Source organism: Cyprinus carpio, chromosome B11 (assembly GCF_018340385.1).
Source record: "Cyprinus carpio isolate SPL01 chromosome B11, ASM1834038v1, whole genome shotgun sequence".
NCBI classification, from domain to species: Eukaryota; Metazoa; Chordata; class Actinopteri; order Cypriniformes; family Cyprinidae; genus Cyprinus; species Cyprinus carpio.
In genome coordinates, this window is record NC_056607.1 from 17,453,115 (window position 1) to 17,479,741 (window position 26,627).

At 36.2% G+C, this 26,627-nt stretch overlaps 1 protein-coding gene across 3 annotated transcripts in view; it reads right to left on the minus strand.

Moving 5' to 3' along the window:
* LOC109069640 (cadherin-4-like) overlaps window positions 1-26,627 on the minus strand; it is a 225,409-nt gene that overhangs the window by 110,202 nt on the left and 88,580 nt on the right. The gene's annotated exons all lie outside the window — the stretch shown is intronic.

Consider the following 26,627-nt stretch of genomic DNA (forward strand, 5'->3'; position numbering starts at 1 on the left):
AAAATGTTTATTAACCCAATAATATTAACATATTGCCAAATCAACAGCACTCTTGCGTGTGTCATTATGCTTAAGGATATCATGCTAACAACTGAGAATAACCCTGCTCTTAAACATTCAAACAATTCTTCAAGCTTTTCTTTTTGTTGTTTTACATTTCAGGAGTTCCCCTTCACTGTCTATGCAAAATGAGGACATTTTCAACCAGCCAGCTCAACTGACTGTATCTACTTTTGGTTAAAATATAGTTTGGTCTCCAAGTTCATGCGTTCCTTCATCTGCGAGTATGCAATCCATGTTCCAAAACTTCTGCTTGGGGAAAATCACAAAAAATCCAGAGTGCTGTAGGTCTTCCAAACAATGTTCCTTTATTCTACATGAATAACAATTTCTCATTTATTCAGTATCTCATCCCCCACTGCTGCAAACTCAGGCAGTTCCTCTCTCCTCCCCAAGGCTTCACGCAGACTCATTGGCACACAATCTGGGCATTTTGGCATGGATGCAGACTCTAACGCTGTGTCTGAACTCTCGCCCATGCCTAAACCTTGTAGCGCTCACCAGGAGATGACTAACAATCACTGTTACGATTTCAGACTCCCAGCATGTACAGGGCAAACTTAGCCAACTGTAAAACATCAAGGAACTTGCTTCTACCCTGAAAGAAATCTTAAAAAATAAATACTCCTTTCATTTGAATAATGAACTAAGAAACTCTCCTCCACCGATGATTCATTCAAGATGCAGACACGCGTTTAGGTTCAATTAAGCAGCATCTGCCTGGAGAAAATAATTGTATAAAACATTTGCAGCATTCCAAGGACCCACTCAGCCTTTCCTGTCTATACACTCTCTGCTTCTTTGAGTCACACGTTCCCGTTACGCGTTTAAATCACTCTTGCTGGATGACTATACACGCGCACTCTCATACATCTTTGAAATGGAAAGGTCATCGCAATTTATTTCTCTCTCGGAAAATACAGATTACTCTGTTTCTTGTTCAATAGTGCTTTCGGTCACTGCCTGCGCACAGCAAGAAATACCCAAACTAAAGCCATTGTGAATGTTTCCTATGAACCGTGCAAGTTCTTCTTTACATCTTGCCACTGGAGCAACGTGACAGAACCCGTGAGATTTCTGAAGATCCTCTGCAATGCATTACTGAACACATTCTTTATAACAATACCCAGCCACTGGAATTAATATAGTACTAATGAACAAGCAATTGTACTAAAGTTTAATTTTAAGTGCAGAAGTAATGCGCAATTCTGCTGGGTCTTGTTAAACCAAGCAGAGGGAAACAGAATGAGACAGAAGACGATGCAAAGAAATGTATCTACCAACAAAACACTCCCACAACAAAAACATGAATTATTCATTGCACAAATGGCAACAAACAATATTCCGTTCCACATGGATTTCCGTATTAATTGGAATGAGCGTTGTGAGAAGCAGAAATTTCCATGTTCCTCCATGTCTTTACCACTGCTGGAGAGAAAGCCGGAAAGTTGGCTTCATACAAATTAATTAGTTGTCTGATTATGAAAAACAACAATGGACTTTATTGTTTTCTGCCATTTGTTTGTTTTGATTAATTATTACTAATGGGTTGCGTGCAGAATAACAATGAGGTAAAATGCTCTTGATTGCTTAAATAAGCAGAAGTGCACTGCTGAGGGTTTATAGTATCAGAAGCAGTGACGGCGGAAATAAACATCATTCCTGAGAACTGTGTGCATTATTTGAGCTTAACCAGTGCTGGAACACACACATATATATCTTTATTGTTTATTGTCACTGAACTGCTGGATATGAACCCGCATCTCGTACATCAGCACGTGTTTGGATATTGTTTATTCCAATTCGGATAATGTATTTTGCCATATTCAGCCACAAAAATGTTAACTGGATACATGCCAAAGTCAGAGTGGAAAAACACAGCATGTTTGCTTTAGTAAATTGCTTTAGTCTATTACTAATTATTTATGTGCAAAAGGATAAAGCCTGTAATATACTTTATACAAACATGCCATACTAAACGTGCGCTCGTGTCGGTGGCAATAACCTTCAGTCCTCAAGGGGGCAGTAGAGTTCCCTTCAAATGTCTTTGCAACTATAGTAGATAGTTATCGTAACCAAAACCAGTGGTGGCTCGTGTGTTTTAAAATAAAGGAGGCACACTAATTGTATTTGTCTGGGGATCCCTGCCAAGTGTTATTGTTAATGTTATTATTATTATTATTATTTGCTTAACTACTTTAAAATGGCTTTTTGGTGGCTTTTAGTCAGAAAACGTAAAGAAAACGACACACATACAGCAAGATAATATAATTTCACTTACCTGCCCTATCACTTGAAGCAAACATCCATCCTTTCTTATAAGTCTGTATTAAAAGAGAGCTGCCTGTTGTGCCATTTAATTAAGCTGACTGCTGTAGCCTATATCCAGCTTAGGCGTGTTCTCCCTTTTTTTTAATTTATATATAGATTGTTTGAATGGCTTGGTAAATCTCACTAAATATCACTACTCATCATAAGTACTTGGTACATTATCAGTGCAGCAGGAGACGTTCAAGCTAACAGCAAGTAATTTACGTCTTTATGATGATTGGTTGATATACCAGAAGGGAGGCTAGCCTCCCCTACGAGGTTTCTTTTCTCAACACTCCTCAGCACTGAAAGTGAACACTCAATGCTGATTGTCTTTTTGTTTTTTGTTTTTTTACCAACAGAGGCACGAGAGCTCGGCTCTCCCCCAGCCTGCCCCTCCCCTTTTCTATCACTTAGCGGTTGTAATTACATCAGCAGATTCTGCACATTCGCGATAGAAAAGCAGAGCTTTCCAACTTCAGTAACATGTCATGGTATTACAGCTGTGAATTTACAAACAAAAAATACACATTCTGAGACATGAACTGAAATGAATTGCGAATTTTATTAACATTAAATCGTCCTCATATTCACCTCGAAATTTTGGGGAAGCTGTGCCTCCCCTGCCTCCCCCGACGAGCCACACTGACCAGGGGTGCGTTTCCCGAAAGCATTGTCAGCCAACTATTGTCACAAGTTCAGTTGTTACCAACATAGTTCAACAATTCGGTGTTTCCCGAAACCATGGTTCAAACGAACATTCGCAAACAGCGTCGCAAACTTACGTGGCTGGAACTACAGCTCTCGACCTGTGGTTAGAAGCATATTTTTAGAGTTCATAGAGTGCGCAGGTGCACAAATACCTAAGGGAGCCCCGGAGTATGACGTAAGAGGGAACCTGCTGTGAATCAAACATCAAATAAAGCAAAATGACAGGGAACAAAAATTTTTTAATTAGTCATCAGGTGCCATGTTCAATATAGCACCATCTTAGATATTTCTGATCGGTTAAATAGCAGAAGTTATTCCTCCACCACATGCATGTGACGTCATTAACAATATGTTGTTGAACTAATGTGGTTCAAATGACGGAGATGCGACCGTGTTCGGAAGACAGTGGTAACTATTGTAGCTAGTTCATTTCAACAACAATGCATAGTACTATGGTGGATAATCAGCGAGTTACGTCGTTGTACGTGAAACACACCCCAGGACCATATGCTAGCAATACGGACATGTCAAATTACACTAATTTGCAAAGCAGGATTCTCTTCAAACTGTTGCTCTGAGAGTAGTTGACCTGTAAGAAAAAAAAAATCCAGATATACATGTATCTGGATTAATGTAGACATACAGTAGCATTAGATGCATCAGGCTTCTTAACTAGCCTAACCAGCACCAGTTCCCTTGGTGCACCGCAAGAAAATTAGTGTTTTTCACTTATGTTATCTATGCTGTGGAGTAAATCCGGCAGACTCTGATCTTGAGGATCTAGCTTTAGTATAGATAATGTTGAGATGGAAGTCCAAAGTGACCAAAGAATATCACTTTCAATCAAATAACTAGGCTCAGTAGGTCTGGAGCCTTCAGGCATCATCTCATATCTCTAAACCTTTCCCAGTTGTGGGCACAGCTTTTAACAGTCATGTGACCCACCATAAAAGAGGTAATATCCTGTAGGTGTGACATGGTTAAATCCGGCCGTGTGCAACCGTAAAGCAGATCAGGAGGATTTCACACATTCAGCGAGGTAATCGAAAACAGTCTCCACAAACATACACACACACACGGCAGAGGTAACGGAACAACAGAGGGATGCACGTACAGCACAAACAGATTGTGAGGGTAATTCAATTTCCTGCTGCAGCACTGAGGCTCAAATGGTCTCCATCAGTGGTTCAATCAGCGGCTGGTTCTGTAATTTCCCCAGCTGGACTCTCACCTCGTCTCACGCATTGAAGGGATGCACTGGGCTGGTGCTGATACTCCAGCAAAATACTGAAGTACAGAACTAGCACTTTAGATGATACAGTAATGCTGTGATAAGACGGCACATGGCTGGTTATACCTGTTGTTGCTAAACAAAGGATGGCACACTCTTTACAACACAGCTAAAGTAATAGAAAACACCATTTGAAAAAGTGTAATACTAAAATGCTGGAGATTTGTAGCAGGAAACACTGAAACACCACTGAAACACTACACTTAACATTTTCAGAGACAAAGGCCTATATACATAAATTAAATTAATATGAATATTTTCTATGTAAAATGTATTGATTTATTGGTAACACTTTACAATAAGGTCTTAGTTAACTTTAATTAATGCAGTCCATGTGTTACAGTATTTATTAATCTTTTATAACATTAAATTTTTTTCTTTCTTTAAATATATTTTAAAATGTAATTTATTCCTGTAATGGTAAAGTTTAATTTTCAACAGCCATTTCTCCAGTCAATATCACATGATCCTTCAGAAATAATTTTAATATGCTGATTTGCTCAAGAAATATACCTTTTTATTGTATACAGCAAACATCTACATTACACAATTAACATAATCAACACATTTAGCCTCTTGAAAAATAAAATGGGAAGAGGCACAGGTGTGTTCATGTGAACCTTCAAGCAGTGTTGAAAAAAAAAGAAAGAAAGATAGGGAGCCAAAGAATTCCATTTATAAAAGGATTAAATTGCTACATCAGAGTGCAAAAGCACAGTATTAGCTACAGGAACAGAGGGTTCAAAAAGGACTGCAAATTTATGAAATTACAGAGAGGTGAGGAGTCATTCCGGCAAGCAGAAATGAAGATGAAAAATGATCACAATGCCACATGTACGGTGCCACAGGGGTAAAAAGTTTCTGACAGTACAAAACTTTATTCTACATTATAAAACCATGAATTGAGGTTGTGCGTGCCAACACAGCCGTTGCTCTGTATTGCGTATTAAAATCTGCTGTAGTCCATCATAACACCAAATGCTTTCACATTTAAAGCTAATTAGCAATAAAGTACTGCATCACATACTGTAATAACCTGTTTTAATCTGTAAGCTGTAAAGAGACTATACTATTAAAAGCCTTATGGTCAAATTTGACATTGTGATTCTCAGCACAAAGGCCTAACTAGACACAACTGGTGCTGATCCAGACTTTTGGTTTCAATAACTTCTGCAAATTAAGAGAACATAGACGTCTGACCATATGGCTCACTGATTTTTGGATGAAAGTAAGCATAAATTCTTGCGAAGCTAAGATGCTCATAATATGCATGCTTTGTCAGGAGCAAATTAATGCAATGCTGGTAAGATATTATTCTTTTTTTCTTTTCTTTTTTTTTTGAGTAAGAAACTGCTGATGAACAATATTTATGAGTAAATCAACTGAGCCTTGTGTTATTAAGTTTCATCTATGAATGCAAAACTATGCTCCCAAATCCCTTAATGCAGTTTTCACAATCTAAGAAAAATATGAGATGAGAGATAAATTTTCTTGCATCAGTGTTGATGGATGACCAGTATAGAAAAGCAAGGGAAAGGAGAAAATATTTTTATGTTTTGATGTCCATATAGCACATCAACACATTTTGGCATTGCCACAAAATATTTTCCCTCATTTTAATACACGCTCACTTGTTTGAGTGAGTGTTTGTTTTTATGAGAGTGTTCTATATGCGTATCATTGACTAATTAGAAATGAAGGGTAGTCAGCCACAGTTTGTGAGCCAGTGTAGCACACACACATAAATGTCACAAAAAGGGGGGAAAAAATGTATAAAATCACTTTTGGTGCCAAAGCATCACTGACTGATGCAGATTCTATTTTATGCAGTGCCCTACGTGCTTTCAAGAATAGAGAGATGTAAAAACAAAAATGCATCTGTGTTTGCAAGGTGCTTTGGTAGCTATGTCAGAAAAGAATGAGCTCAGGAGGAAAGGAGGTAAACAGTGCATTTACAAACAGAGTAACACAAATTCTCTTGACTACCAACAGAGAAAGAACTCCAAGGGCTAGTAGGGGGGCAACAGCTTCATCAGCAGATTTTGTTATACATAATCATTGAATTGTTTTTCACTCGTTCCCTGCTGTTCTGACAAAACATTAAAAATTGGATGAGAGTCTGAAGTTCTGCAGTCATATATCTTGCTGTAACACTGTTATGTTAATAAGGCACCTATCAAGTAAAGTGGATGATTTTGTATTCATTCACTGCACCACAACTGTTATGCTGCTGCTTATAAATATAAAATACACAAGGTTGGTAATCAACGCTTTAAACAGTAAACAATTAATCAATGTTTTTGTATGGTTCTCAAAAAAATAAATAAAATGTAATATAATATAATAATTTTAAAATTCTTTAACAACAAAAAACTATTGTGTAAAGATATTTTATATAAGGTATAACAAATAATTATAATTATTATTATTGTTATTCTTGTTTAAAAATGTGGTATTTATTCTAATTAATTTTATTTATCATTCTTTACACCTTTTTTATTTTTATTTTTTTATTATTTTGCTTTCAGCATACAAATGGACTGTCAATGTAAATATACTCTAAGTTTACAGTAAGCTTTAAATTTATATTAAATGCATATACATAATTTAACATCACCATTATTACACAGTTGCTCATGAATATTTATCATAAGACATTTTGTCCATTAGTCCTAACTAATTTGCTAAAAGGCAGATGTTAGGCACTAGGCACACTATGATTACAGCTCACCCTTTTTTTTTTTTTTTTTTTTTTGTCCCGGGCCCTGTGAATTCAAGCGACTGCCCTGCGATTACCACTTAAAGCTGTTGTTTTACACAATCTCCCAAGCAAAACAAAACTCTTAAAATACAATGATCATTTCCCAAATCATGAAGGAATGGTTGAACGTCTTAAACTTGGGGGGGGGGGGGGGTAATGCCCCAGATTAAATAGTTTTCTATGGTTGATCGTCCTCTCATCGTCTTCATCACAGCAATGAGTCTGAGCTCAAAATAAAATAATGACACAGTGCCTCTGCAGCGGGTATGTTTAGGGCCCACAGTCAGTAAATGATTGCACATACATGCATATTCAGTCTTATTTCTGCGTCTCACAGTCGCTTTCTCTCCTCGCCTGCCCCATCTTTTCTCTCTTCCTTCATCATGCAGTCGGAGCCTGTGGGCACAGTGTGGGAGATAGTGCAGTAAGCTCTCCTCTCCTCTCTCTAATCTCATTTCCCACTGCCTGGATTAAACAAATGTCTGTCATTACCGCTCACTGGTGGAGGGGAGGAGGGTTTAGGGTCCACAGGAGCGCCAGAGAGAAAGGAAGGGCGGGAGTGACAGAACGGCAGAGAGAGAGAGACAGAGAAAAGGAAAATAAAATAACTGGAAGAAAAAAGCGGGAGCAGGTACTAAAGAGACCATCAAATGAGGGACCCAGGGAGATAGCGAGAAATTGAGACAAAATAAGAGCGAGTGATGGAGCGAGAGAGAGATATTTTCAGAGCGGGCTTCTCTTACTTTCGACAAAGAGCTCTGACTGACCACAGATGAGCTGCAGCCATAACGGCCAAATGGTGCTGAATGAAAAAGAGACCGAAACAAAGAGGAGAAGGAGAGGAGGAGGTGGTGACAGTAAGACAGAAAGCGAAACGACAGCTTCCCCCCCGTCGCTAAGAAAAATTGACAGCGTGTGGTAACACTGCATCAGAAGACCCAGTGGCAAGCCTTCCACCATCATCAACCAATCCAATGTATTTTTATGGAAAAGTACATAAAGAGCGAGTATACACTCAAGGTGCACCCAAAGCCCAAAGGGGGTCCGTTCCACTGCGTCTATAGTTAGTCTTGGGGTTCATTTTGACATTACCGTCCCCTTTCCACCTGCGGTCTGTTTACAGCCTGCTGGCTGAGATACATTGTCAATCCCAATAGAGTTTGTATTCCATATTTCAAAACAGACATTTAGATCCACAAGGGCCCACAGAGGCTGAAATGGTGTGAATCCATTTTGTCGCAGGGAGGGGGCGGAAGCCATGACATGGCTGCTTTTGTCCTCCCCGCGTCCGTCTGGTTTATTACACCGCACCCGACTGGCTGGAGGTCCCGGTTGATGGACCTTTAAGTATTTAGGACTATGAGAGCAGAAATAATTTCCCTCCGAGGAAGTGCTTGCTCCAGGTCAGGAAAAGGTAGTCTGACTGCGTACGACTCACAAGTGGTTTTCTTTTCCAAACACAATGGCCTATGAAACCAGGAGGAGACACGGAAGAGAGATATATTCAGCGAGTGGAATCGTTCGCCTTTATTCCGCTATTTCAGAACTCGTCGGGGGGTCTAATCAGCAGTAATCTCCTCAACGAAATTACTGACAGAAATGTTTGTTGACAAATAGTTTTTGTCAGAGATAACAAAGAGTTATAGCATGCTATTGACGAAAATATGGTGAGAAAAACAACACTGAAAGATATTAAAGGGAAAAATGAAAATGTTGTCATCATTTACTCACCACCATGCAAACTCAGTAATATTGTCTTGCTTATCTAGAACAAAAAAGAGCAAAATGTCCTTACGCAGCTTTTCTATACAAGGGAAAAAAAGTGGATGGGGGAATTTAAATGCCAAACTCCAAAAAAAAAAGCACCATAAAAACTCACCGAGATTGTATTCGTTTGATCAAAAATACAGTCAAATTAAAAACTAATTAACTTTTAATTGCAATTTATTCCTTTGATGGCAAAGCTGAACTTTCTGCATCCATTACTGTAGTTTTTAGTATCACATGATCTTTTACGAACAATTGTATTTCTTACTATTTTGCGGAAACCATGATTGTTTGAAAAAAAAAAATCTGCTTTAGGACATTTCATAGAGGAAAGAAAATAATACTAGGTTAGAAGGGCATGAGACGAAGAAATAATGACAATTTTACCATCTTGTGATGAACTACGCCTTTAACAATGTACTAACAATGTTTTTAAAGACAAAATATAGAAACTACTGATCCAAACAATCCAATCATAGTATGTTGCATATTGACTCACTTGATCTGAAAGAGCTGAACACCGCTGAACTGAACCGTTCTGATTACATCTGCATAAACAATAAATGCATGGGCGAACTTGCACATTCTAACTTAGTTCATCTCACTTTGTGAATACATTACTGCTACAGTATGACAACAAAGTACATATACAGTAATTCAATATCCACACCACGGAAATTAACACTAAAAAGGACCACTAAAAAAAATTTTTTTAAGCTAACATTTATTAACAATGCGATTACCATCATTATTGGTTTGAAAAGATTTCTGAAGGATCACGTAACACTGGAAACTGGAGCAATGGCTGCTGAACAGCTTTGCCAACACAGGAATAAATTACATTTTAAAATATATTCAAAGGAAAAACTGTTATTTGAAACTTTCATCGTTAAAAAGGCAGAGACAGACACACAAGCTGCTGTGTAGCAATGAGACATGTCAAAAGTCCTTCCGAAAACATTAACCAAAAGCCATTTAACAAGTACTAAAGGCAACGTCCCACCGATCTCCTCCACATGTTCACAATGCCACATCCAATTCTTCATCTTTAGGCTATATTCATTGACTGTTCCTCCAATGTTCTCCTCCCTGCTCTCTTTCAGTTAGCGCCTCCTCTTAAATGACTAGAAATCCATTGCCCTGCTTGTGCCTGTCCCAACGGGCTCTGCACTGATTTTAATGAACAGGATGGAGTGGATAAAGAGAAAGAGGGAGCGAGAGAAAGAGCTGCAGGCTGCAGAAAGATCGTTAGAGCTTTAAGCTCCGTTTCAAGACCTACCTTTTGTGGTCTTGCGGCTCTCGCTTTCTGTCTTTCTCACTGGTCATGATGAAAGTGAAACAGAAGTGCTGAATACGAAGAGCAATTTGGAGAACAGAAGCGAAAAACAAAAGCCGTGAGTAGCCCAAGGGCACTACATTGGCCTTTGAGCAGGGCAGCAGTTCAGACTTTTAACACAGGCTCCTCAGATCTAAACCGAGCATGTTTCTTTTCTTTCCTTTCTTTTTTTTTAAACAAGCAGTGACGTTCTCTATCTATTGTGTCAAAGTGTGAAAATTAAAAATATTCTGATTTGAAAAACAAATGCAGATTGTTACAGTAAAAGAACTGCCACGGAAAGCACACAACTCAAACATGTGGAAAGTGCAGTAAAAATACTGAAGCTTTTCAACATGTTTCCACGTTAGAAGATTCAATGAAACCATGAGAGCAACTTGATACAGTATTATCAATTGATATCACACAGATGCATTCAAGATTCACATAATGTTCAACAAGGGTCATGCAATTCAAAGAGATCAAGGGAGAACCTATATACACGTAACACTCAATAACTTCTCTTTGGCAATATTTGCTCTGTGCACATGTAACTCAATCCCTGCCATCGACCAAAATATCAGATTTAAATAAATAAAGATGGTTTGACCAAAACAGACAGCTACCGCTCCAAAAGTTACATTCTTGTGTGATCTTTTCTCTTTGGGTTTAAAGTATTAACATACAGATTTTTCCATATCTACTTATTTGTCTTGTTTGGTGTGTTTACATACAGTAGGTGTTATGTTTACAGTCTGTGCTTCATAATACAATGATGGGTCTAGTGTTTGAATATGTTTTTTTTTTTTTTTGACTGAGAGCAGTATACATGCTGTACATATATAAATAATGTATTAAGCAATTCCAAAAGCACTGTTGTTGTCAAATGCCAGTTCTACAAGCAATTCCAGACATATTGATATTCGACTGGGATTGTGATATTGCTTTTATAATGCACATCAAAATAAGACATTACTATTTTGTAACTTACATTTTAGTCACAGTATTGGCAGTTACTTGGTTTGTTTTTGCTCTGTCAAGTAAAATAGCTCCAAACAAAGCCGCAACAGAACCGTCATGCCGACAAACACACAGCAGTGATGTTTCTGAATGAATCAGCAGTTTTGAAAGAATCACTCGAGTAAATGATGCAACGTCATTAATGTTTAGGTTCTGAATGAATTATCATTTTTGAATGAATCGCTTGAATAGATGATTCATTGACTCACTCATTAAGATAACAGCTTTCTTTGTAACTCAGCTATTTTGAACAAATCGCTTGAACAAATGACTCAAATGACTCACTCATAAAAAAGTCACTTGCCACCACCTCCAGGTGCGTTGATATAGCCTCCAGAAACATTCACTTAAAAATAATCTCACCAATATAAATTGTTATATTATATTATATTATATTATATTATATTATATTATATTATATTATATTATATTATTAATATATACTTAGAATATATTATAAGTTTTAAAGATAACTGACACTGATAATAACTGTTACAGTATCTGCTCTGAGGTGATTATAGATCAGTGTTTGTTGATTGCTGATCTGGTCATGCAGCAGTAAATAAAGACTCAAAACATATTGTTCATACTTTTTATCATACTGCTGTACACTCAGCTATCTTCCATGAAATGTCTATGGTTTTCTGCTCATCATTAACATTTTCCAAACAGCTATAACCTTTGCAGTGTAGATTATGGTGGAAAATATAGAGGCTACGGTAACTCCTTGTGGTCGGCCTAAAGTCAATATATGCTGATCTGGATAAAATGTAAAGAAAGGGTCGCTCTGAGAATAGCCACGGTTGCTCTTTGTCTGAGAGTTAAGTCTGAACTTTCTCTGATGTCTCCATGTGTGAGATGGGAACGCCTTGTCTTGCCTTAAAGCACACATGCCTTTGACCAAGGCCAGCTTTTCTAATCCTCAGCACACTGCCCACAACCGGTCAATGGAGCAGATAAAGACTGTGAAGTATGAACATAGAAATTGACATTTAATAAACTTTCTAAAACTTACAGAGGTTAGACAGAATCCCTGAAGCAGTGCAGAATTAAGGACCTTATTTTAAAATAAAGGGCCAGGAAGCAAGACCTCAGAAACTCCACTTGCTGACTCATCCTCACATCTGACTTGCAGCTTTCATATGCAATGATAAAGCAAGACAGATCAGTTGACACGAGGTGATCTTTCCTACTGTATGTATAAAGTATATGGGTGATTCTTCAATCAGTGGCACTTTTGATCTTCAAACTTTTTCAAATATCTGTTAAAACTTTTATCAAAACATCATGGCCTTGATCAATCTTCAATTGAATTTTAACATACAGTAAGGTGTGCTACTGATTGATTGATTGAGTGATTGATTGATTTTGTAAAAAAAAAAAAATCTTAAAGGAGTTGGCTAGGAGTTAAAACTAATGATAATAATAATAATTATTATTATTATTATTATGTTAAAACACAAACATAGAAAAGGTCTGGCAAATTCACTGTCTCTTAATTCAAACTCATTTAAAATTAGAAAAATACCATATTAACCCCCCCCCCCCCCCCAAAAAAAAAAGTTTTAATTATTAAGTTTAAATATAAGTTTATATAATATATAATATTAAGTTTAAAAGTTTACATTATTAAGTATTAAGTTATAATCAACACTACCATTCAAAAATGTGTATTTTGTTTTGCTTTGTTGTGTTTTGAAATATGTATTTTCTGCTTACCAAAGCTGTTTATTTTGATTTTAAAAATAGATAAATAAAAATACAGTAAAACCAGTAGCATTGTGATATTTTAAAATGTAATTTACTTCAGGGTCATCTGATTCAGAAATCATTCTAATAGGCTGATTTGGTGCTTATGAAATATTTCTTATTATTATTATTATTATTATTATTATTATTATTATTATTTTTTTTTTTTTAAATTATTTATTTTTTAATATTTTTTTGTAATCTTGATTCTTTGATGAATAGAAAGATCGAAAGAACAGTATCTTTTTGCATTGTAAAAAAAATGTATTAACGTAAAAGTCTTTACTGTGGTAGTGTTAAAACTAGATAAGCATTCTGTCTTTAAAATCATAAAAGGGGACAGAATTGTTCTGTCTTGTTGAAGAATCACCCACATATGGACTAAAAACTGTTTTATGAAATAGAGTACTGGGTTCTCCTATGAAAATCTTTTATGGGTAATAAATAAATGTGCGGCGAAGAAGGAAATGGAAATCATGATTTTATAAGCTGAAATCTAATTATGGCGTTTTGTGTTATCTGTGACTCTGCATGCCTTAGTTTTTCCTCAGCCCTGACAGAGCCATTAAAACACAAGCGACCAAAAACATTAACGTTTTGATGTAGTAAGGACATGACAGGTTATGATTACAAAAAGGGAAGTAGAAGCAAAGTAAGAGAGATGGCACGGCTTTAATTAACAGTAATGCCGGGAATGAGAACCCAGGGATAAGAAACTGTTTGTTCATCTTGAGCTCTGCATGTTTTTATTTTGTTTTCGCAGGTCTCGTGGGTTGTTACCTGTATTCCGAGACAATAAGAAGGTTAATTGCTCAGTTATGCTACAACTATCACCTCCCCTAAGAACGGGAGTATATAGTCGACGACGGCGTTCGGTGGAGGGTCGTGGAGTTTGCGGAATGCATTCCTGTATACTCAAAAGGCTATAATCAAGAGGCTTTTTCCTCGTCTTCAAAATGTGCATGGTTTAAATAATTTAGAACACTAGACTGCTTTTGCGTTGTTTTTGGTCCTATGGGAGAAACAGTTCAAAGTAATAAAGCCGGAGATAAACGCATGAGATTGAATGCATTTATTAAAAGCCCTCGGAGTGAAAACAGCCCTGTTCTGCAATGGTCTATGTTGCAGTTCTGAAGGCTTTGAAGTACAACTCCTGGCATTTTCCCCTAAAATAACAACTTCATCTTTATCTGTGTTCCCTCATGTCCCTCGAGTCCACTAAAAAGACCCTAACACACACACGCACACTCCTACAAAAGGCATAATGACTTCTTTTGAAATCCAAACAGGTGATTTTGTTCCATCCGTTTTCAGTTTTTACAAACGAACCATTTTGTGTACCACATTTCAAATATTGCTCGTTTTTTTTCTGAAGATAATGATAGCTATCATTTTGCATGTGGATGCATTCTTGTATTTTAAAACACCTCCCATCATGAGTTATATAAACATAACTATTATGTGTTTTTTTTTTTTTTACATGAATGAGAAAAGTATAAGGTTAAGCTAAGACTAATACAACTAATAAAGGGGAACGGCAACATCACAGCAAACATTTGCTGAAGCGTCTCAGAGGCATTTCATCAACAAGACTGCTAATAAATTATTAACCTCGTAATGAATATATTGCTGCGAGGATTATGCAAACTTCCAACAAAGCCACAGTGGACCGAAATGCATCCTATTATCTTTCTGAAAAATACATGAATATATTTCTTTTTGATCTTGCACGCCGTCGTTCCCTGGGAGGGAACGAGTGCAACCCGAGCACCTGGGTTGGTCGTGGAAGAGATAAACTGTACAAGTGGAGGCCGTACTTAAGTGCTGTAGTATTTTTTCTTTCATCTTAAAAATGGCAAAGCTTTTAAACATTTCGAGCTGTGTTAGAGCACAGACTCTCCCCAGAATACAAAACCGCATGCACCTGACACACAAAGTGAGGGTGATGAAAAGCGAAGGGGATGAAAGCTTCCTGTGACTGAAGGCGATGAGAGGGACAAAACCGAATTTCAGAATTAGGAGATGACAAAATGACTTCGATTCAAACCCTACGCTTGGTTTTGAGTGGCGTTTTTAACCACTGAAAGGAACTAAGGAAGTTTTTTTTTTTTATTCTGTTTTTCTCACCAGGGTTAAACTAACACTGATCTGTTTAAAGTTACATTGTAGTGAATTAATTTAGTTAAAAATACTACTTAAAACTAAGGTCTGCTCAGGGATGGCTGATATGTTACTGCATATGAATAAAGATAAGGCTGTAGGCATTAATATGCTAGTTGCTATAACCTTGTTCACACAACAGATAAAATTAATAGATCAGCAAAAAGGGGAAATTAATTATTATAAAACCCTGTGCTGAGTGAAGACAATGAGCAAAGTAAGCTTGGGAGAGCAAAGAAAGACAGCAAAGATAATACAGCACTGAGAACAGTACAGTATTGAGTACAGTACAGTCTATATATATAGTAAAGTGTAAATTATCACTTATAGGCCTAGCAATGGTGGCAGAGTAAATTATCACATAACCCCATTACATAGTGTTTAATTAGTATGTTCAGTTAATGCCGCCCATTTATCACCTTTATCAAAACAGTTATCATTCATCACATCTATCAAAAACTATTTTAAATTTTTAATGTAATTTTATGCAAAACGACTTGACTCCAAGCAGACTGATGCAATAGCTAGTCAAGAAAGAGATCAAAAACCCATTTGACTTTATTCATGCAATCCTATGTAAATGGAAGGTCAAGACCAGTGCATTGCATTGTGGGATACAGCATCCTGTTCAGCACGTTTTGTAATGTGGTTATTCTGGGTATCCCATGTACACGGGATTATATACACATTGCTGAAATGGTAGTTGTAAAAGTAGTTGTAGTACTGTATGTCGGTGTGCTACTGAACATTACCTTAGGCTCGTGTACTACTCTGAATTCTGCTACGGTAATGAAGAAGCAAAAGGTAATCCAGGAAGTAACAGTGGAAACAATAACAAGCCTCACCCTCATTTCCCTTTTCCTGTTTGAAGCCATGTCTTCATTTGATACATACTAACACAAAATGCCATTTTGTGCTGGAAACAAGTATACAATAATATTTAAATGTATTATCTTATTTATTTATTTGGAAAGAAATTAATACATGTATTCATAAAAGATGCATTAAAAATGATTGAAAGTGTCAGTAAAGACGTATATTGTTACAAAAGATTTCTATTTTAAATAAATGTTGTTCTCAGTGTTGAAAACTGGTTTTCACAAAAATATTAAGCAAAACAATTGTTTTCAACATTGAAGATAATAAGAAATGTTTTGTGAGCAGAATGATTTGTGAAGGATCATGTGACACTGAAGACTGGAGCAAAATTACTCCAAAAATTCAGCTTCGCAGGAATAAATTACATTTTAAAGTATATTCAATTAATAATAAAAAACAGTACTTTATACATTATATTATATTATATTATATTATTCCACAGGTCTGATAAATGCTTTATTCTGATTGTTTGACAAATGTTCTATGGTGTGGAATTATTTTTTATTAAACACACAGCTATGAAGTGTGCGTTTAAGTGTTGGGTTATATGCTCAACTGTCATATCATCCTATCACCGTCCTATCTTTCCTATAACAAGTAAACCGGCTACCTTTTATACCAAGAAGCAGTATGTAAATGGTGATTCGTCCCTGGTGTACACAAGGATGGACCCCGGCAGCCATTTCTGCCACCTCAAACTTGTTTTGCCACAGCGCAGCAGGGCCGGCTGGCAAATGAACTCACTGCAAATGTACAACCATATAATGAGCTACATGTTCCCTGTGCCTAAAGGTACACTTATGACATTCAGAAACACACACGCCGCAGTGATGTGTGTTTTCCCCCGAAAGACTTTGAAGTACGACCGCTGACATTTTTTCCCCTAAAATGACTTCTTCATCTTAACTGTGTTCCCACCCGTCCCCTGAGTCTACAGTGCGTGGACCCTCCTGTTTGATGATAACACACACACAGACACACACACACACACACACACACACACATGGGTGGACTTCTGCCAAAATTTATGTTCACTCTTATAGTGTGACCAATGGCTTATCTATGCCTGGAAACTATTCTCAAAAAAGACATGAAGGGCCAGTATTCTATTACAAAGGCACACTAATAGACACACAAACACACACATTCCCATTGCAACTTCTCTACCCAGGCAATATTCTGTTCTGTTATATTGTTTCTATCACATTTTCCATTAAAACTGACATTTCATCTCAATAAAGCCCTTGAGGCGGAAACCTAAACACTAGCACAGAGGTAAGAATAAATGTGTGTGTGTGTGTGTGTGTGTGTGTTTGTATGGTCTTCTGTATGAGTGCGTGAATGTGTGTGTGTGTGTGTGTGTGTGTGTGTGTGTGTGTGTGTGTGTGTGTGTGTGTGTGTAAAAGTGGCACATTGAGAGAATGGAAAATGACACACTGTCATTCTGTGAAGGTACAGGGGTTCATTATATGCACTGTTATTGAAAGAGTAAAGCAATTACACCTGTCTGCGGTGGGGGCCAGTTATCAAGACAATTATCAAAAGGACAAAATGAATGTCCTCTCTCTTTCTCATAACCATCTTTTTCCTTTTTATTTTTATTTTTTTGTATTTTTTTTTTTGCTCCTTTCTGACTTCTGCTGTTAGTTCTTGTTGGAGGATTCAATTCAACAGCGAATAAGTGTAACATTGAAAATGTCATTTTAATGCACAATGCACTCACGCTAGCTCTTCCTGTACCTCTTTCCAAACCATCAGAAATTTTTAATAATAGTTGACAGATGTTTTGCACAAATATCTTGTTTATGTAATTTTTGGTTTTAGGGTTGCAATTTTATTTACAATAAATCAAATTACACATAATTCTATGTAGCTATTACATATTCAAAGGATGCATGTGATTTTATCTTCTTTGGTTTGATTTGGCCACAATGTTATGTTACAATGTCGGTGTGAACGCAACAGCTGACTTATGTAGGCCTGTGAAAAAGAGCATCCAATGCAAAATAAAACAGACTACTATTAAAAAGTTTGGAGTCAGCAACAATGTACACTATTAAAAGTTTGGGATCAGAATGATTTTTAATGTTTTTTTACAGGAGTTTCTTATGCTCATCATGGCTGCATTTATTTGATCAAAAATACAAGAAAAAAAATTATATTGTGAATTTATTCCTGTGATCAAAGCTGAATTTTCAGCATCATTACTCCAGTCTTCAGTGTCCCATGATCCTTCAGAAATCATTGTAATATGCTGATTTATTATCATTGCTGGAAACAGTTGTGCTGCTTAATATTTTTTTTGGGACCTGTTATAATTTTTTTCAGGATTCTTTGATGAATAAAAAATGTAAAAGAAGAGCACTTATTTAAAATAGAAATATTTTCTAACAATATACACTACAGTTCAAAAGTTAAATTGATAAGAAGTGATAGCAAAGATTTATATTGTTAGAAAATATTTCTATTTTGAATAAATGCTGTTCTTTTGAAAATTTTATTCATCACAGAATCTTGAAAAAAGTATTGCAGTTTCCAAATAAATATTTGGCAGCACAACTGTTGCCAACATTGATAATTCTAATAATAAATCAGCATATTAGAATGATTTCATAAGGATCATGTGACACATTATACTGGAGTAATGGCTGATGGAAATTCAGCTTTGCATCACAGAAATATATATATATATATATATATATATATCTATATATATATATATATATATTATATATATATATATATATATATATATATATATTTTTTTTTTTTTTATATTGTAATAACATTTTGCAAGTTAACCGTTTTTTTTTTTTTTTTTCTGTAGTTTTGATCACATCAATGCAGCCTTTTTTGAGCATAAGAGACTTCTTTAAAAAACATTACAAGTCTTACTTATCCCAAGTTTTTGAACAGCAGTATATTTTTATATTAGTGTGTGTATATATATATGTATATATATATATATATATATATATATATATATATATATATATATATATATATAGATATAAATATTGTGTAACATAATAATATGTTTAACTAATTGAAAATTTAAACCTTCTATTAATCAAAGAATCCTGAAAATTCTTTTAAATTTATATAAGAATATATATATGAGATATAAGATGATTTTGATCAAATAAATGCAGTTTAATGAGCATAAGAAAATAAATAATTTTGATGATTATTTTGAAGTACTGTTATATTTGATGTTGCACAGTGTTGAAACATGTCTTTGGAGTTTAAACTTTATTATATAATATCTCATGTACAATTCCTCCATCACAATAACACAGCACAGGTGTTATGAAGGTTAAATTAGCCTTTGTTTATTTCTAGATAATTGTATCTTATTAAAGTTGTAAATTTAATTGAAACTTGCGATGACTGTTGATATATTAAAGATATCTGAGGCTAAATTGTTTCTGAATACATGAGCAAAATCCAAAGAAAGTCCCTTCTTTTCTCTTCCCCTGGTTCACCCTCTCTCTTGAATGAACGAGTGATCCTAAAGACCCCTGCAGAGCAGCTAAACCTTCATCTGCGAAGTGGACTGCTCTCCTGAGCACAATACACAGTCACATACGGACGCATCCTGATAGAGATATGACCACTATACATCACTTCCAGCCCGTAAATTCCTCCTTTTCCAGGCATTACATCTCTTTTTATTTGCTTTGATAAACACAGCATAGCAAAAACTATGCCAAATAGGGTTGTGTCCTCTTGTGAACACTCCATTTCCAGTTCCCATTCCTTCATGATTACTAGATTTTTAAAAATCACTTTAATCATTTCACACTGATTTGGAGAGCAATTGAGAGCAATTTGTAGACACTGAAATATTTCAAATATAGCTGTCAGCTGGGAAAACTATTAATTTTATTTGTTATTTATATTTTTTATTTAAAAATTACATTTCAGGACAAACAAACAAACAAATAAATTATTATTACAATCTCTTCTTTTTATATATATATTTTTCCCTTTATTAAAAAAGCCCACTGTTTTGCTATTCCTTCTACAGACATCACATGAAATGCATTTAATTGTTTTACGCCACATGTTTAATTATGTACTAAAGCTGTATTCAACAGTAGTGGAGTAATTGTCCAACTCAGCACAAAGGTCTTTATTCTCTTTGTGGGAAATATTGGCTCTTCACTAATCAGCCAAAGAAAAAAAATCAATATTCAATTCCTTAAAAAAAAAAGAACAACGATTGGTGCATTCAGAGAATTATTTTTTTTTTTAAATAATGGAGACTTTTTCTATTACCACACAAAACAATAAAGGCATTGTGCATTTGTAGCAAACACAGGCACACTCTTCTATTAATGCAGAATTAGACTAATGTTGTTCTTTTTTATTACACCACTGAACAACAGAGCTCCGCGTGTGTGTGATTTTATGTGTGAATCTATTCTATTTTAGTCTGATCCAATAAGGAGATGTCAGTAATGCTCAGCCCTGACAGGATGTGAAAAACGCAATGTTCCGCATCAATTACCTCCTGCTGGGTCACAAAAAAGGTTACCTGGCATCGCTACCCCAAATCGGGGAGGGTGACAGGGGTTCAGGGCGGGCTCCTTTTGTGAGGTTCAGCATAACCCGCATCACCCCTCCTCGGATGCTGATGATGACGAGGAGGTGAAAGACAAAAGGAAGTGTCAAGAACAAAATGAGTTCAGTCAACAATTAAATGCCTCAGTCTTGCAGATTAAAAATGACAGGTGAGAACAGGGAACTGTGGGGGAAAAAAAGAGAGGAAGAAAAACAGAGAGGGGCAGATGTAGGAGAGAACATAAAAGACATGTCTTTTCATTTAAAGGGATTATAAATTGGATCTGATAAGCAATTAATTGACTAATTGGCCATAGGAGAGCAGGTTATTTCCCAAGAGTTGGCTGATCTGCTTGCAGTGCTGCACTCAGGCAGAGAAATAGTGGTGAATCCACAGTGCTACATCCATCAAGTGTGTGAGTGTGTGTGTCCATACCATGTGGGTGCAGGGTATGTGACATGACAAGATCATCTCTGCAAAAGAAAAAAAAAAAAAAAAAAAAAGGAAAAAAAAATCATGGCCCAAATGAGAATTCAGAAATGGCACATTTGTGAATTTACCTCCAATTATCATTACACTGCCTCAGGATATACAGAGCTGCATATATAGTGCATTAGCGCATCAGCCTCCAAGCTTAAAACAACTCAAAAACTTCAAAAGTGTGATATGACATTTCAGGATAAGTGTTTTTTTTTAGTACTTGAATGTATTTATTGAATATAATTGGAATTTTTGTTATCTGCTTTTGACATTTTTAATTTTCTTGTTTTTAAATATTTCTATTTAGCTTTAATTTATTTTAATTTTTATTTCAAATGCAGCATTTATAATTTTGGTTTACATTTCTCATCTAATATTTTTATTTTATTTTACTTCAGCTCAAACTAACAAAAAACAATTAGTATTCTATTCTATTCTATTCTATTAATAGTTGATGGATATGATGGGAGATAGCAACTGAAACAACGAACCACTGGAAATTTGTATCGCTGGTATCATTATTCCAACTACTATAATGTTAAGGCAAAATGTTGCTAAAGAAATGTGTTTCATCACAGTTTAAAATTAAAATTAAAACAAATAAATAAAATAATATCTGAACAGTCCCACCAAAACACTTACATGAGTTGCACCAGTGTTGGTGTGGCAGACTTGCAATACTTTGATTATGCCACAGATTTGGGGCAATCCATATATGAATACCTATCTAATAAACTGGCAGGACAAAGTACATTGACAAAGTAACATTGAAAAATAAATAAACCTTTCACTATCATCAACCAAACATTTGAGAATATTGCGATGAATCTGCTTATACAACCCACGCCTAATATCATTTGCCAGTGTAAAAGGATCATATGCCAGAGTAAAAAGAAACATACTGTGCAAATTTCTGCCATCACATTTGTGCTTTTAAACAGAAGTAAACAGAGCTCTACTGGGTTCCAGTGTGCACTAAATTCAAAAGTGGAACATGCGGTCGTCTTCTGTATTAAAACCAATCATTTTTCGAAATTCTATATTTCTTTGGTGCATTTGCCCAACTATGTGCTGGCAAGCATCCTTGGTTGGTTCCAAGTGCCTGTTAGTAAACAGAGTGATCGCATTATCCAAAGCCATCTGCTAATATGCAAGAATGTGACATTCATCGTGAAACAGAACTGGCTCACTTCCTGATGTTCCTGCCGGTCATCCAGGACAGTGACTGTTGAGCATGAACTACCGAATGTGGTACACCTAGCGAAGAGGAAGCAGGAAGCACTAAAAATAATTTGTTTGAAGTATGCCCTGACCATTTATAATCACAAACACATCAAATGTGTCACATAAATATAGCACATTGGAAATTAAACTAATTAATATTAATGAATTTGAAACACCCGGCGCGCCAGACTGAGAACTTTTGGTGTCAATAACACAGGCCTGAAATATGTCGGCTCTAAAAGGACTATCTCTCTTGCTCTTCCTCTATATTTTTCCTTTCACACCCATGGCAGGTTGATCCACGTTGGACACTGGCTGCCACGTTCACATCTATAACTCATGAGTCAGCAAAACCTTTGGCCCACAAACTCAAAACACACTTGGGCTCCTTCTTTCTCTCCTCTCATCTCCCCAGCAGACCTCACCACTAACCCTGAGAGGAGAACGTTATCAGGAAATCACTCTGCTTTAATTAGTTATGTGGCGTTACTCTCTTCAGATCTTGTCTCCTGCTGCTCTCAGCATGAGACTGAGCTGCTCAGATTAAAGTGTGTGTCAGTGTGTGTACATATGTGCATTAGTGTTGTGTGTATGTGTCCTTCAAATTAGATCCACTCATGCATCATTAAGCAGTTGCCGGCATAGTTATTGCAGGATATGTTACATTTAAATTAATTTCCGACCCATAATACAATGATAAACTAGTACACACACATTTAAACTAACACAGTTCTGAATTAATTGCCTGTTGAGTTGAGGGAATTTAAATTAAACAGTAAATTTATCTCATTTGACCCAAAAGGTCAAAACATACCCTAATGCGCCTTTTCACAAATATGTTATATATATATATATATATATAAAATTTGGGGCCAGTATATTTTTTGTTTGTTTGTTTTTTAGAAATTGCAATAATATTTCTTTGTCTAATATATGCTGTTCTTTTGAGTTCTTGAGTGCTGTTCTTTTGAACTTTCTATGTGTTAAATTAGCACTTTAGGATATTTTTGACCTCTTGGGTGAAATTAATTAAAAATGTATTGTTTACATACATATATTAAGCAGTGCATCTGTTTGTACAACACTGATAAAAAATTACAATAAATAAATAAAAGTTTAAAAGTATCTTGAGCACCAAATGAGCATATCAGAATGATTTCAGAAGTATCATGTGACCCCCACACACTCTGAGGCACAAACAGGCTTCCATTTTAATGGTGGAGCAACTTATGATATATTGAAGAATAAAAACTAATTTTGGAATAACATGCACTGATGAACTGTGCAGCCTCATGTATTAAAATAAATATGTCCATTTTTATTTTATTTTGACTTAGAGGTCGGACCGATGTGATCAGTGACCTTGTTTGAAGTAAATTTTAGCCATTCCTAACTTTTGCAGAGATGCATTTGCTATCCTACTCCCAGGAACTCCCCACACTTACTCTTATCTTTATTTATATAATGGAATAATACTTTACCAGGAATTTGTAATAGCTACATTTCTCTACACTGAATAGGTGTTGTGGTGGCCCTGTGCTGCTAATATATTAATCGTATGTGTTAATACTCGTAATTAAGTAAATAAATAACTGTATGTGCTAATTTGCTAATGCTAGTGTAGCGATGTGTTAATGTATTCATCGTTTTTAAAAAAATATAAATGCCGATTAGGTCCTATAAATTAGTCTACTAGACAGGACATTTTGAGATATGAAAGATTCAGTATGCCATCAAACCTGAACAAAACAAGTTCCATATTTTGCGATATGCCCCTTTAAATGTTTCCCAGCTCAATCCCTTAAGGTGAGGAACAGAGCCTCAGCTCTGGGTTTTCAGGCTCATAAAAACTACATTGTTTTCCACTTGACATAAATACCACCTGAAGACCACCCCTGTGGTGGAGCTGCGCAGCACCGCAACGCTGTCTGAGAAACATATCAATTAGATTCCCAAACTGTAGTGAAACAAAGCACTGGAGGCAGCCTACTCTCCACACAACAGCAGCAAATTAACAACACATCTCCACCCACTCTTTACTGTCTGTTTAGATATGGAGCAGGAGGAAGACAAAGGAATGAGGAGGAGAGAAATAGCGAGAGAGCCTTTGTGCTATTGGAGTCGAGCCTGCTAATGGTATTCCATTACCATTAATGGCAGGCAGTCCATATTAAGACCCGCTATATGCCACGAGGCAATTCCTCACTGTTTGGGTCTGCCATTGACAACGTGAACATTAAACAATATCTCAAGCACGGCCTCCGCAGAAGCTGCAAAACACAGAAACTGATAAAGCAACTGATATTAGATCAAAATGATTCTCCTAGAGAATCATTTATTGACCAGACAGAATTCGTTGTTAAATATTTTGCTTTTTGCAAGCTTTTTACTGCGACTTGACATTGTGAGAGAACTGAGGTAAAAAAAAAAAAAAAAAAAAAAAGATATTTGAATAATTGACATTCACCTCCATTAATCAGTGTAACTTGAGGGTCATTATGTTGACATTGTTTAATTATTAAGAACAGCTCTGTCTGGAAGAAGCGCGCTACATATCCAAAATGACAGCATGTCATTCCCCTTTAAACCGTAGCCATCAGTGGCTCGTCTCTGCCATCACGAGCTCTCTGTTTTTTCCCCCTTCATTTTTTTCACTCTTAAAGTCCCCTATTGATCTACAACTGGCTGCCACAGCACAGGCAAGCACTTTTCCTCTATTTGTCACTCTCTCCTTCTCTCTTCCTACCGCTCCCCAGTCTTTTCTTGTAGATTTTTTCCCCCTCGTTCCTGACATCTGAGCCAACAATCAATGCAGTTTCATTCCGGTGAGGAACAAATGGAATTCCAGCTGAGAAAAAGATAGTGGAAGTTAGAGCGAAGGCATGCATGCACACATATGCACACACACATCCAGGTCCAACGGGGGCGTGCTCACAGACTTGCAATTTTAGACACAAAAATACCCACGTACACCCACAGTGGCTTTATTTTGAAAAACAGTAGACGAACAGGTGTTACTGAGCAAGAGATTCAAACTATAGAACATATTTAATGACTATGTCTCGGTTTGGATGGGGCGAATTGCATGATTGAACTGAATACCAATGAGGAACAGAGCCCTCAACAGGAAGCTGTTACAGCTAACTTGCATTTAAATTGGTCTTGTAGAGAAACTATAAATTAACAGAACAGACAGTTCCTGTCTTCCTAAAATAAACAGTGCAAGTTTTATCGAATGCAGCAATGCGCAAAAAGTGTCGGCCACAACAAAACAGAAAGTTTTGCTAAACAAATCTTGGCAAATTATAAAGTACCCTCAAATTACATATTCCATTTTGTGCTATTTGCACTGATTAATAAACACTTGAAGATCAAGTTGCTAAATGCGAGCAACACAGATTGAAGCAATACGCAATAGTGCTTGAACAGATCGTAGTTGATCCGTGATCCGTTCGGACCAAGCCCCACAGTTCAGCACACATGTGATCCGCAGATTAATTGCAAAATTTACCCATAATAGAGTGAAAGATTATAATTTGTATGTGTTTACACACACACATTATTTTATACCACTCCAGTGAAAAGGAACTCTATTCGTTACTCGCGCGCTGTTTTCAGTGCGCAGCCACGCACTCGCGAAGAGGCACGTTTCACTGCGCGCGAACACTGAACTGAATACTCTTCTAAATCCTCTGAAAAGACACGCACACACAAAATTATGACAACATACCGATCTCGACAATCGTTCTGGTAAACACAGTCGGTTACGTCTTAAGTGAATGAAAACAGCTGAGAAAGAAACCGGATGTGTATCACTATATTGGATCCATGCAACGGCTCTTAAAGGGACAGCAGCCTATAAATAACTGCTGCTGCAATTAAATGCTCATCAAACAACAAAACACTTTGAGACAGAGATCTATATTTAATTTATACAGTGACCACTATGCAGTCTTATTTTACCCTTATTATTACATTTCTGTACCTGAATACTACCGACTTTATTTTATTAGTAACTTTGTTCTGTTTTATTTATCTATGCTTGTAGTTTGTGAATTTGTTCTTATTTTTACTGGCTGTTCACTTGTCTCTTCAATCATGTTTGAACTTTCATAGTTAGGCTAGAAGTTTTTGCTGTGGTACCGAAGAAGTACTTCGCCTTAAAGCCCCCCTGTAGTTAAAAGTTTTATCCCTAAAAACTCATCTTTGATCATCAAAATGACATATTTAAATGTTTTTTTTTTTTTCATGTGAAAATTATTTTCTCATGCCTTAAAATAGCTTGAATGTAACTCTACACCCTTGCCTCATTTACTATACGTGGATCTATGAA